The sequence below is a fragment of the Microtus pennsylvanicus genome, chromosome 7 (assembly GCF_037038515.1).
Source record: "Microtus pennsylvanicus isolate mMicPen1 chromosome 7, mMicPen1.hap1, whole genome shotgun sequence".
Lineage (NCBI taxonomy): Eukaryota > Metazoa > Chordata > Mammalia > Rodentia > Cricetidae > Microtus > Microtus pennsylvanicus.
The window spans coordinates 32,412,883-32,425,924 of record NC_134585.1 but is presented as its reverse complement, the minus strand read 5'-3'; positions in this window follow the sequence as shown (position 1 = coordinate 32,425,924).

The window sequence follows — 13,042 nt, the reverse complement described above, 5'->3', positions numbered from 1 at the left end:
CTGCCTTTGAAGAAGCCTTTAGTGGCAGCACCCTGCAGGTTAAGGTTTCACAGAGTGGTGGCCTTTACTGTACTATGTCCTATAACACAGCTATAACAGTTGGAGAACCCATCAGGCAGTGGCTCGCTGCCCCTCTGGCTTAATCAGCTGAGCAGAGCTCAGTGTGACTCCACCACCAAGAAGGAAGCTTTTAAGCACAGGCACTTAGACTCACCTGCCTTGTCTGCTTTTGTCCTGTACCAATGATTGGCAGAGGAGTTTTATATATGATTTAAAGGCCTCCCTTTAAACCATCGGCCTCATTAGACCTGATTATAGTTGTACTTTGGATTTAAGTGGCTCCTTCCACAAAAGGACTTCAAAGTGTTTATTGACCACGATGAATTGATGAATCTAATGAACCCCCGGGTTGTACTGGAGGCCTCTATTTGGTGGACCATTTCTGGATACCTGGAATGACATTAGGCAGACGTCTTCTAAATTTGAGAATAAGATGCCGATAATTGGCCTAGAAAGAAGAAATAAACAGGAAATGCCAACTCGTTTCTGAATGGATAATTCACCTGAAATGCTGATTTCCACATTCTGGTGTCACAGGATTCCTGCACGAAGATGTCACACATCTTGTACCATCGTGTCCCTCGACTGTGACAGATGAACTTGGCTTCTGACTCCAAACTCACCTCTAACAGGGTAGCTACCTGCCATAGAAAAGCAACATAAAGGCAGAGAGTAGCAATCTGGGTGCTCATTTGTCCCCACTGTTTTCTCTGTGTGCACATGCATGTGCGTGTAGGGGTCACAGGTCAATATCAGATAGCTTCCTCTTTCAATCTCCACATTTTTTTGAGACAGGGTCTCTCACTGACCTGTCACTAATTAGGCAAGAATAGCTGGCCAGCTATTCTTATATACTCTTATATTCTTATACTTATATTCTTATAAATACTTTTAAGTATATATACTTACACTTATATTCTTATACTTTTATATTCTTATAAACTCTTGTCTCTGTCTCCCAAACACTAGGAGCACTGTGCCCAGAACCTTGCATGGGTGTCGAGAATCTGAACTCAGGGATTCTTGTTTGCATGTTCAGCACTTGCTGACTGAGCCACCTCTTTAGCTCTATAACTCCCAAACTTTCTAATGAAGTAGGAGTATTTGCTGGTGGTAAATATATCTTCAAAGAGACAGTATCATTTTTTCATGCTTATAAGAGATGAAAACACACACAGGAAATGGAAAGAACCTTCTTATACAAGGCAAAGCACATTTCCCAGACTTGAGGAGGAAGTCCAGCCTGGATCCCTTCGTACATCAGAGATGTTTCAAAGACTACCCACAATCCTTCCATCCACCAGAAGATGGAAGACAAAGGCGCTGAGCTAAACAACGCTTCAGTTTCCTAGGAAGACGGCAAAGCCTAGAAGTTGCCTATATGGAACTGATCCGTATGTCTCAGGACACCTACTTCTGTCGTGTGCGCTTTCCTGCAAAGCAGGGGCATTCAGGATGGCGAGGCTGGGAGGCTCTGAGCTGATGGGTGATCCCTGATGCCTGTCATGAGTCTCAGGGAAATGACTCAGAGAGGGCCTCCTCTATCTCCACTGTCAACCCCGCAGTCAGGGCTGTTCGTTCACTAATAAGGGGTTTTGCACAAGACTAGTTGCCTTAAGGCAGCTTTTAGAAACATGGAAGTTATTACTGGCAACAATGCCATCTTTCAGGTCACACCAAGGCATTGTGTTTGTGGCCTGCCCAACTGCTGGCCAGGATGATTTGTGCTATGGATAGGAGGCTTCCAGGATAAACACGAGAAAGCTCAGGAAAGGAGTAAGAAGGGATGGAGAAAGAATTTAGAGGTAAAACCAGGTGGAGGCTCCTGTTGTCCCTAGATGCTCCTAGAAAGAACCAGCAATCACAGAATACTGTTGATTGTGAGCATGCCCACTTCCTCCCCCCACTTTCAGAGGTGAGGTTGAGCGTCTTTCTAGGCAGAGAATCAGAATGTCCACACCCTCTGCAACTTGCGCATCATTCTGCTTTGTTCGAGGGCAGGTGGTGGAAGAAAACTTATCTGACAGTCTTCAAATGCCAGACTCCTTTGTACTTATAATATTGCATCCTCCAATAGGGGTGGGTATTGTTATTTTAGAAATAAGAAAACCGAGACTCAGAAAAGCTAAGCATCTTATTGGAGCTGGCACAGTAACTGTGTGGCAGAGTCGGATCGGAACTCAGGTTCATGAGACTCTGTAGCCAGTGTTTCCACAAGAGCAGAGGGATCACTCTAACCAAACTCTCAGCAGAGCAACGGTTACAGCAGGTGGAAAGCAGCTTGCACCCAAAGCCTCACCTGTGGTCTGAGTCAATAACACCAACCCCAAAGACTCGCACCATTATCTCTGTGGTGGTGCCGTGACTTCTAATGCATAGATTAATGTGAATGGGCCGAATCCACAGTGTCCCATTGCCCCTATAATGACTCAGTTAAAATGTATTGAACTTGAGCAGTAGGCTTGATAGAATGCTTGCAAAGGCATTGCAGAGGTGGCTGTACTCATAGAGACTTTAATGCCTATAACCTACTGACCCAGGAGATGGCTAAATTTGAACACATGAGGATTTTGTTGTTGTTTGAGATAGGGTTTCTTTGTGTAATAGCTCTGGCTGTCCTGGAACTCACTCTGTAGATCAGGCTGGCTTTTAACTCACAGGGATCCACCTGCCCCTGCCCTCCCTCTACACCAGTGCTGGAATTAAAGGACGTGCTACGCCCTCCTGGCCTGAGGGTCTTGACAATATCTTGACATTTAAAAAGAAACCCACCAAATGGTTCTCCATCACTTTCCAAAGACAGTAAGAGCGACTATTTCCAGAAGGGTCTTGAGGGGACCTTGGCACCTGACACAATCTCTACCAGCTCCAAATAGGAATGGAAAATACACAAACAACATCCTTGCTCTGCAAACAAAACAGTCTGTGCCTAAGACCCTTAGGTGGAGCAATCTCTGGTAGCCTCTGCTGAGTCTTGATATATTTGCATGCTGGCCTTAGGAGTGGGGATTCCAGTAGCCCCAGCATCTAACCACCTGCAGACATAGACTGAGGAACACACATGCAGTTTCCACAAAACTGTCTCATCAGAAGCAGGGATACAGCAAGAAGAGCCTGGTCCAGGCATCTCAGCTGTGTTACACAGTAGCTACTGGTTCAGGCATAGTTTTCTTCTGCGTCTGGAGAGAAAAGGCTGGACAAGAGCAGATGCCCAATGAGCAAAACTCTGCCGGTCAAACCCACTCTGCCTACCAAAGAGGGATTCCAAACAAGAGCTATCTAGCAAGGGATACAGACTAGGTCTATGATTCAGCTTTTGTCATTGTTCGTGGAAACACGGCTACTTTTTAGTTCTCACCCAAACCTTAGGGACAGTTAAGTCACAGTGTGTTTTGAGGTGGCTTTCAAAGTGAATTTCTTCCTCTGTCTTGCAATTGATCAATAGTGGAGTCTTTTATAACATGGAAGCCCAGGATTTAAATGGAAGACCCCCACTTTTTTCTATTTTCATATGGAGAAGGATGTTATAGAGCAGTGGTTCTCAATCTGTGGGCCACGGCCCCCTTGGGGGGCTTGAATGACCCTTTTACAGAGGGTCAGTCATGTAAGGCCATTTGAAATATCAATATATTTACATTATAATTTATAACAGTATCAAAATTACAGTTATGAAGTAACAACAAAATATATAATTCTATGGTTGGGGGTCCCCACAACATGAGGAACTGAATTGAAGGGTCACAGCATTAGTAAGGAATAGAGAGAGGGGCTATTTGATGACTTGATTGCATCTCTGTCAGCTTTGCCTTGAGGCTCAGCTCCTAGTGCCCCCAGAGTGGCTCTTACAGGAGAGCTGCAATGAAAAAGCTAAGAGTCTATGGTCAGACCACTCTGAACATGATCTCAGAACAAAGTATGTTCAGGCTTAGTTAGTGCTGGTACTAGCCTAGTTAGTATGAGATTAAGAAGTACAGCTACTCCAGGCTAGTGAACTCAGGGATCTTGAAGAAGAACCTACAACCACCACTTTACCAAGCCTACATAATCTCTAATTACTCTATAAATATTTGCCTCACTCCCCATCAAGGAAACTTCTCTTTGCGATACACAAAGGCCATTACAGAAAACCACAGCCAATGCAGAGCTGTGGAGCCCGGTCCCGATAGGTAGATAACACTCCCACACCTAAGGCTCAGGGAACATTGTGGAAGAGGGGGTGGAAAGATTACAAGAGCCAGAAGATGATGGAATTTACTGGGAGATTGTCTCCTAGTAACGTCAGAAGCTATGCACATGACTTCATAAACACGAGCTGAACAAGGACAACAACAATAGACATACAAAAGTCGATGAGGGAAAGACTGGGGCCTCAGCCCTTAACAAAAAACCACAGGCAACAAAGGAACGCTGAGTGTAGGGGAAATGATGTTCTCCAGGGAAGAAAACACCATTGGTTTTCCGATAACAAATGGTCAACCCTGAAAAAATACATACAAGTAACATTATTCAGACTGAGTAGATTATATTTAGGATTATACATGTATATACATCTATATGCATGTGACAATAATAACAACAAAAGGCCATGAATTTGGAAGAGAGTATGGAGGGATGTATGGGAGGGTTTAGAAGTTCAGGTAGAGGTAGTCTTGCACCCCTCCATGGTGGCACATGCCAGTAACTCTGAAATCTAACAAGTCAATGTAGAAGGATCAGAAATTCAAGAACATCTTTGGCTACAAAGAAAGTCTGAGGCCAAGCTGGGCTACATTAGACCTGAAAACAAACAAATCAAACAAAAAAGCATTGCCCTAACCAGAAGCTTATAAGCAATGATGGAAGCAGGGTCACAATTCATGCTCCAGGGAGCATATTGGGAGAGCTTCCTTTGTGTCCTGGGCTGGCCTAGGTTGGTACCCTTCAGAGCTGAATGGAGTTCAGCATCTACAACTCCCATCATCCACTATCCTTCATCCCCACCCAGGAGTCTACATCACTGTTTGTGTCATGTTGAATCCCAGCCACAGGCCTCCTTTCTCGGAAAGAACAGCCACCGATGATGACCACAAGTGCCTCCCCAAACCTCCCTGAGCCTTAATTTTCTTCCTCTGTAAAATGCGGATGATAATGATGCCTCCGGACTTTGTTTTGAAGATAAAAATAAATTATACACACAGAAACATGTTATAAACCACGGGGCCTCCTACACATGCCAGTTATTATGATGAGTTGTTCTCAGGCTTAGCTTCTTGTTGATTTATTCATTTGTTTGTTGATTTATCCATGGGCTCAGGAAAAAGAATTAAGGGCTGATTCACGAGGCAGGCAAAACCTCCCTTTAGAATCAAGGGAAACAGGGCAGGACACATTGTTGGGACTCCGCAGCCTGCCTGGTGGGACTGGAGGAAGGCCAGTAGCAGAAACTGTCATCTGGGCAACGACAGCCAAGGCACCTGTTGCTCTGCTTAGACGCTGATGGGAGTGTGCTGTCCAAGACATATGACAGAAGGCAAGGCGGAAGGGGAACTCGTCCATGAAAATCTCACCAGGAAATTCCATCCAAACCCTGGAAATGCCAGTTTCAAACTGCTGATTGCTTTTGAAACATGATTTGTCTCCAATAAGATTTTACATGAAAGGTGAGGTACTGTATCATCTAAAGAAGTGGGTTTACATCGTGTTTTTACTCATCTGCCAATCAAATACCAAACCAACATTTCAGGAAGAAAATACACAAAGATTTAAAAAAGCTGTAGGAAAAGTTTTATATATATATATATATATATATATATATATATATATACATATATATGTATATATATGTATATATGTGTGTGTACAGATATGAGCACATAAATATATACACACACACATATATATGTATATATATATATGCCACACAAACAGGGAAATAAAAATTTAGTTATCTCCCATATTGGTAAAAATGTAGAGAACTCTCACAAACTATTGGGTAAAATGTATAAACGAAATTTGGATGCTTTGGAGAACTCTTTAGATGTTTCTAATAAAGGTAAAAATACCAATGCCAGACACAGCTTTCTCCTGAGAGAGAGGGGGTGCTTATTCTGAGTCAAATATAAGAGACTATGACTCAGGAACATGGATTCAGAATCCCCAGAGTGACATGCCCCACTGAGGAAGTGATTCTGTGTCTTCTCTGGTCACAGAACAAAAGACAATCATCAATCACTGAATTTCTCAAATACATTCTTGGGGCAGGCCAGCAGACGGCAGGCAGGAAGGGAAATTGCTACTGGTCCTACACGCCATGACAATCTTAACTTTGGGATTTGTGGAAGCCAGTGGTCTTCTAAATTAGAACACTTTCAAAGTTTATCTAGAAACTGAAAGGATACTAGGTCAGATGTAGATGGTAGGCAGTAAAGGCTACGTAAGGGACTAAATCAATCCAAGATCATTTTGGCTCTCAGCAAAATTTCAATGTCCCACAATTATAAAAATTCTAATCAGGTCCGTTTTGGAGGAGTCTTTAAAACCAGTGAAGGCTATTTTCCCCAGAACTTACATGAACAGTTTTTCCTGCCAGTAAGGTAAACCGTTCATGCAAAACACAGCTCTCATCTCAAAAAGTTTATGATGTTGTTCTGGAACAAGTATGAATATCCATGGCTCGAGAACACAGATCCTGGATGCCCTGAGTAACATATTCTACCACGGAAGTGGTGACATGAACTTTTGCAGTCATAGAACAAAAGGCAGTATAAATCAATGCATCTCCCAAGTATATTCATGGGGCAGAGGACCGGCAGCTTATAGCAAAGCAAGGGAGACTCTACTGTAGTTTCCAGATGTCATCTGAGGACATTTGTAGCTATGGGGTTAGAGGAAGCTAGTGCTCTGCCAAATGAATACATTGCAAAGGCTTTCCTGGTAATTGAAAGGATGCTAAACTGGATGCAGAAGGTGGACAGTAAGGGGATGTTAAAGGGACTGAAGATATCTCAAGATAATTTGCACTTTGGATCTACAATGCTCTTGCTCTCCACAACCGCACAATTCTAGTAAATAAGTCAACCTTTGCTCTGTCCAGTCCGAAGAATGATCTACAATAGCCATACTTTCAATTTTTAAACGAGCAAGTTTGTTAAACATATAGGAAGTAAAAAATGCATGGCAAAATAGGTAGGTAAATAGAACAGCTAACCAAACACCATCAAATTGGGAGTTCAAACATTCAGGGCTAACGACTGCAGTGATCCATTTGAAAGAGCAAACAGAAGGTAACATTGGGGTTTATAAACATCCAGCAGAAACAGATTGGGAAGCCTCATTGAGGTGGTCAGCTGGATTTCCCAACTGAGAGTGTGTTGGGGAGAGCAGAGTGTCCCACCAAATAAAAGAACAAATAACAGCAGAAAAATAGATACCACTATTACATTGGGTACTGATGCTCATCCAGCAAGAACTGAGTGGGATTGCTGGAACTGCTGATTGGTCCGTCCTGGGCAGTGGATCCTCTCCCTCCTCCCCATGGATGAGCCTCCCAAGGCTGACATGGCTTCCCCTTGCCTTTTTATATCATGGGACAAAGAATCATAATGCCTATTGGAAAGAGTTTGCTTTCCAGATGCTTCTAGGAGCACCATGTTTTTCATTCCCTAAGCTTCTTTGTTGTTCTTCCTTTCCCTGTTACCGAGCACAGGTGGGGTGAGGATGGGGATGAGGGCACAGTCTGATCCAGGAAAGGATATTTTGGAGCACACCTGACATTAATAAGTTTGAGTCTGCCTAGGCAGTAGTGGAGAGGGCGCCTTAACTGGCATTGCCCTGTATTCAGACTGATGATTATCACCATAGAACCTTCATCCAGCAACAGATGGAAACAGAGCAGACTCCAACATTGGAGCTCTGGATTGAGCTCCCAAGGTCCAATTGAAGAGTGGAAGGAGTGAGAATATGAGCAAAGAGGTCAAGACCATGTGGGGTTCATCCACTGAAGCAGTTTGCCTGAGCTAATGGGAGCTCACCAACTCCAGCCAGACTGGGAAGGAACAAGCATTGAACCAAGATAGTTCCTCTGAATGTGGTTGACAGTTGTATGGCTGGGGCAGACTGAGGGATCACTGCCAGTGTCACTGGGATTTGTCTCTGCTGCATGTAATGGCTTTTTGGGATCCTATTCTCTTTGTATGTATACCTTGCTTAGCCTGGATGTAGCTGGGAGGGCCTTGGACCTTCCACAGGGCAGGGTACCTTGCTCTCTCTTAGGAGGAAGGGGTGGGGTAGGAGGGTGTGTGGAGGGCATGGGAGGAGGTGAGGGAGTGAGAATTTGGATTGGTATTTTTTTAAAAAAATCGAATAAAAAATGTTTGGGTCTGAAGTGGAAGACAACTTTCTTCCAAAGTTAACTCCTTAGCAAATTCAAACAGCATGTAACAGCTTAATAATATAATATAATATAAATCACAACCTTGTAGAATGTTTAACATTAAGTGTTACTTTTTCTTGGAATTTTAGTTCACACCTGTAATGCAGGAATTCCACTCTTAGCCATTTATCCAAGAGGAATGAAAAGAAAGGTCTTCCAATCTGACAAAAGATTGTTTATGCCATGGTGTAGGAGGTTCTTCTGGTTATGTGTTGCTTTCATTGACTAATGAATACAGTAACTGCTTTGGGCCTGATAGGTCAGAACTTAGGTAGGCGGAGAAGACAGAACTGAATCCACAAATGCAGTGAGGACTAGACTTTTTCTATATGAAAACAAGAAAGAAACACACACTTTATAATGGTAATCTTCTCTTTTACTTCATCTTTAAAAAAATCTCTCTTTCTTGACAATCTCTCTCCACAGCTACCTCTCCTTACACACAGTTATGTAACACTTCTCTCTCTCTCTCTCATACTTCTCTTCCTCCAGCAAAGCCTCTGGACAAATATGAATCACAGTTTCAGGGTCACACAGCACTTCCTGTGTGATAACAACAGAGCCATACTGATGATACAGTTTCTTGAGGCTAGGGATGTCACATTGATTGGCCAATGAGCAACACTTGGCCATGCACGTAGCTCTAAGTGGTCAGGGTTTCCAGACATTCAGATTTTTTTTTTTTACTTTGGATTCTTTATATAGGATGTTTCCAGTGACAATATTTTCAGAATGGTCTATTATTCTTTTATTCAAACAATTTATATCACAATGCTTAAAGTCTTCAAGATAAAGTACATCAGTTTAGATATGGTTCATGATTGAGTTTCATATTATCCATGGAAATTCAGGATTTAAACAATAAACAGTTAGCTGACTGAACCTTGAGGTCAGGAGTACATGCAGTACATTACTGCAAGGGGTTATGGCTACTGAAGTTGCTTTGTGCCTGAGCTTAAACACCTAGGAATGTGTTCTTGTATATTCATCTCCAGGGGCAACCAATTTCCTTTGAATTTGTTCTGAATTATAAAATTAACTGTTTTTGTCCTAGTATCTCTCTCTTGGTCTGCTTTCTGAATTTAGACTATACCCATTCTTCCACAATTCATTTCCAAATCTGCTTCCATCTAAGTGGTGTCTAAGCATTACACAAAAGTTAAAACTAAAATCCATCATTTCTTCCTCAAGTCTGGTAAAGCTGTCCTTCTGAGTGTTCAACAACAAAACATTGAAAGACTAAACAATGACAAAAGGAGCAAAAAGGACAGCCAGTATTTAGCCTATGCCCTCCCTGGTTAGCCAGAGACCAAGGAACAACAGAACCCCTCTAAAGGCCCAAAGCAGTTACATTAGAGAGGCCATGGAGACACCAGGGTTTGAACTCTAACAAGTTCACATTTTTCAGTGAAGAGGTGTGTGTGAGTGGTGTGTGTGTGTGTGTGTGTGTGTGTGTGTGTGTGTGGTCTCCTATACTTCCAAAAAAACCTACATGGTCAGAATTCTGGGCCATTCTGGCTGACAGAACAATTAGCAGAGAAGAAAAAATCAAATGAGCAAAGGAGCCCTTCGTGAGTCCCCAAGACTATCTCTGAAGAGAGTAGCCTCCTGGCCTCATTCAGCCCAGTTCAAGCCATTTAAAAAGGGATATTGCCAGCTCTTGAGCAAATCTATGGATCCTGCTGTTGGAATTACCAAGTGAGAGAGAGATGCCCCATAACACTCTCATCCTTATTGTACCCCACTAAGCAAATCCTTTCTTATTGCTCTAACATCTTTTCAAAATGTTCTACTGCCAAAGCTAGTTTGTGTGACTTTGAATACATGAAATATCAACTCTCTGTGTAAGGTCAAGCCTCCATCAGAGCTGGGTCTGTCAGCGTCAACCTCAGGTTCGACCTGAACTACCTAATGTGACTCAGCTCTGAAACATATCCCTGGGGAGCTGGAGAGATGATTCAGCAGTTAAGAGCTCTGGTTGCTCTTGAAGAAGACCTGGGTCTGGGTCCCAGCACCATATGGCAGTTCACAGCTGTCTGTAACTCTAGTTCCAGGGGATCTGGTACTGTCTCCTGACCTCCACGAGGACCAGGCACGCATGTGGTACATATACATAGATGCAGGCACTTAATAAAAAGAAAGCCCCTCCCTAAAGTGCTCCTATGAGCCTCAAACCTCGGAAGATGCACTCCTCCCTGTAACTTCTGGCATCACCATCTTCTGTCTTGATTCTATCCTGCCTTATATGTGCACCTAGGGGAAAAGCTAAGATAAATCCTCTGCCTCCATGACACAGTGGATTTTTCCTTCCTGCATTCTTCACTTAGGATACCGTTCCTTTATCCCAGACTTGGGATGCTGTTCTGTGCTCTATCCCCATTGCCAGTTTTGCTAGTTGGTTTTTTTTTTAAAGCATTGTTTGGATAGACATAGTGAAGGGTTGCCCCCTTACCCATCTAGTAATATCCCTTATTCTTCCCTGTATTTTCAGCCCTTCCCTCCTTCAGCGGCTAATCACATTTGTTTCTTCCAGAATTCAGCAGACGTCCCAGTTGGACACCCTGGGTAACATATCCAGATGGGTTTCAACTCCTTTCTTCTTTCAGTTCTGGTTGGTGATTTCAGCCCTTGCTTATGTATGGTATAATTGGTATCTTTCAGATTTCCTGGCCCTGGAGCTACAGAAGCACTTATCTTAGATACCGTCCATTACCATCAACACCTATCTCTAAGTGATGTCATGGTCTGTCCTTTCTGACCTCTTGCAATAGCCACTTCCTCTTCCCAAACTTAAGTCTTACGGCCCTACAACCTATAGCAGATCTGTACTGCCAATTAGGGCCCTCTGGGGCTCCTGCCTTCCTAGGCCAAAGTAGCTTCAAAAGACAGATTTTCCTCCCTTATACTCAATTTGACCTTACTGAGGAAATGCAGAGACAAAATTTGACAGAAGTCAAAGCAAAATTCCTATGCTTTCTTCAGCCTCAAACATTTGGAGCTGGATTCATGTCTTACGTAGACATTTGGATCTTAATCCCTGATGACCCCTAATGCCCTACACAAAAATGGCCAAGTCTCAAGAAAAACACCCGTATTAAAAATTTTACAACTTACCAAGACAATGAAATGTCCATTTGTCCCATCAGATCGGAGCCCACAGGCGTTTCAAGAAAATAAATCCAAATAACTACTTCCTACAGCACTATGGATATGACATGTAAAATGATAAAAGATAGGGTTTTTTGTTGTTGTTTTTTGTTTTTTCAAGACAAGGTTTCTCTGTAGCTTTGGAGCCTGTCCTGGAACTAGCTCTTGTAGACCTGAGTTCGAGGCCAGCCTGGTCTACAAGAGCTAGTTCCAGGACAGGTTCCAAAGCTACAGAGAAACCCTGTCTTGAGAAAAAAAAGTTCTATGAATGTTGGATAAACAGAAAAAGTGAGCAAAATTTGAAGCATTCAGAGATGAAATGTAAATTTTTCAAACATATGAAAAGATGCTCATCCTCATTCATAACACACAGTCACACACAGATACAGAAACACACATAAATGCACACATCTACACACAGACACACACCCCAAACCACAAATACATACAAGCACACAGGAGCGTGTAAATGCACAAAGACACAAACGCTCACAGAGTAACACACATGTAAATGCACACTTATACACAAACACAAATATACATAAACACAAATGCACACATACAAACATGTGCATACGCATACATACACACGTCCTAATTAGTTTTTTCCTTTATATTTTCTTTTTTATGAGATGGGTTCTCACTGTGTAGCCCTGGTTTGCCTGAAATGACTATGTGGCCAGGCCCAGAACTCACAGAGATCCATTTTCCTCTGACTTTCAAGTGCTAGGATTAATGGCATTTGCCACCACGCCACCACACTGACTTAGTTAGATTTCTATTACTATGATAAAACACTAACTGAAAAAAGCTCAGGGGGAAAGGAGTTTAATTGGCTTACACACCCAGGTCATAGTCCTACAGGGCAGTCAAGGTAGGAATTCAAGCAAGGCAGGAACCTAGAAGCAGGAACTGAAGTGGAGACCCTGAAGAAATGCTGTTTACTTGCTTGCTCATTTGATTTTTTTAATTAAAAATGAATTTTATTGTTTTTAAATATGTATAGATCTTTTATATGCATGTAAGTCTATTTACCACCTGCATGCCTGGTGCCCATGGAGACCAGAAAAGACATGGGATTCCCTGGAACTGGAATTACTGGTAGCTGTAAGCCACTATGTTGTTGCTGGAAACCATTGTGAGCCATGTGACCTGGAGAAAAGGTGTCAGATTAAGAAAAAACAAACCAACAAAGGAATGACTGGAAAGATGGGTCAGTGGCTGAGAGTGTTCACTTAATGAGAGAACCAGGGTTCTGTTCCAGGTTCAGACAGCTCATAACCACTTGTTATTCCAACTCCAGGAGAACTGATTTCCCTTTGGACTTCTACAGGCGACTGCATACACACACACACACACACACAGAGAGAGAGAGAGAGAGAGAGAGAGAGAGAGAGAGAGAGAGAGAGAGAGAGAGAGAGAGAG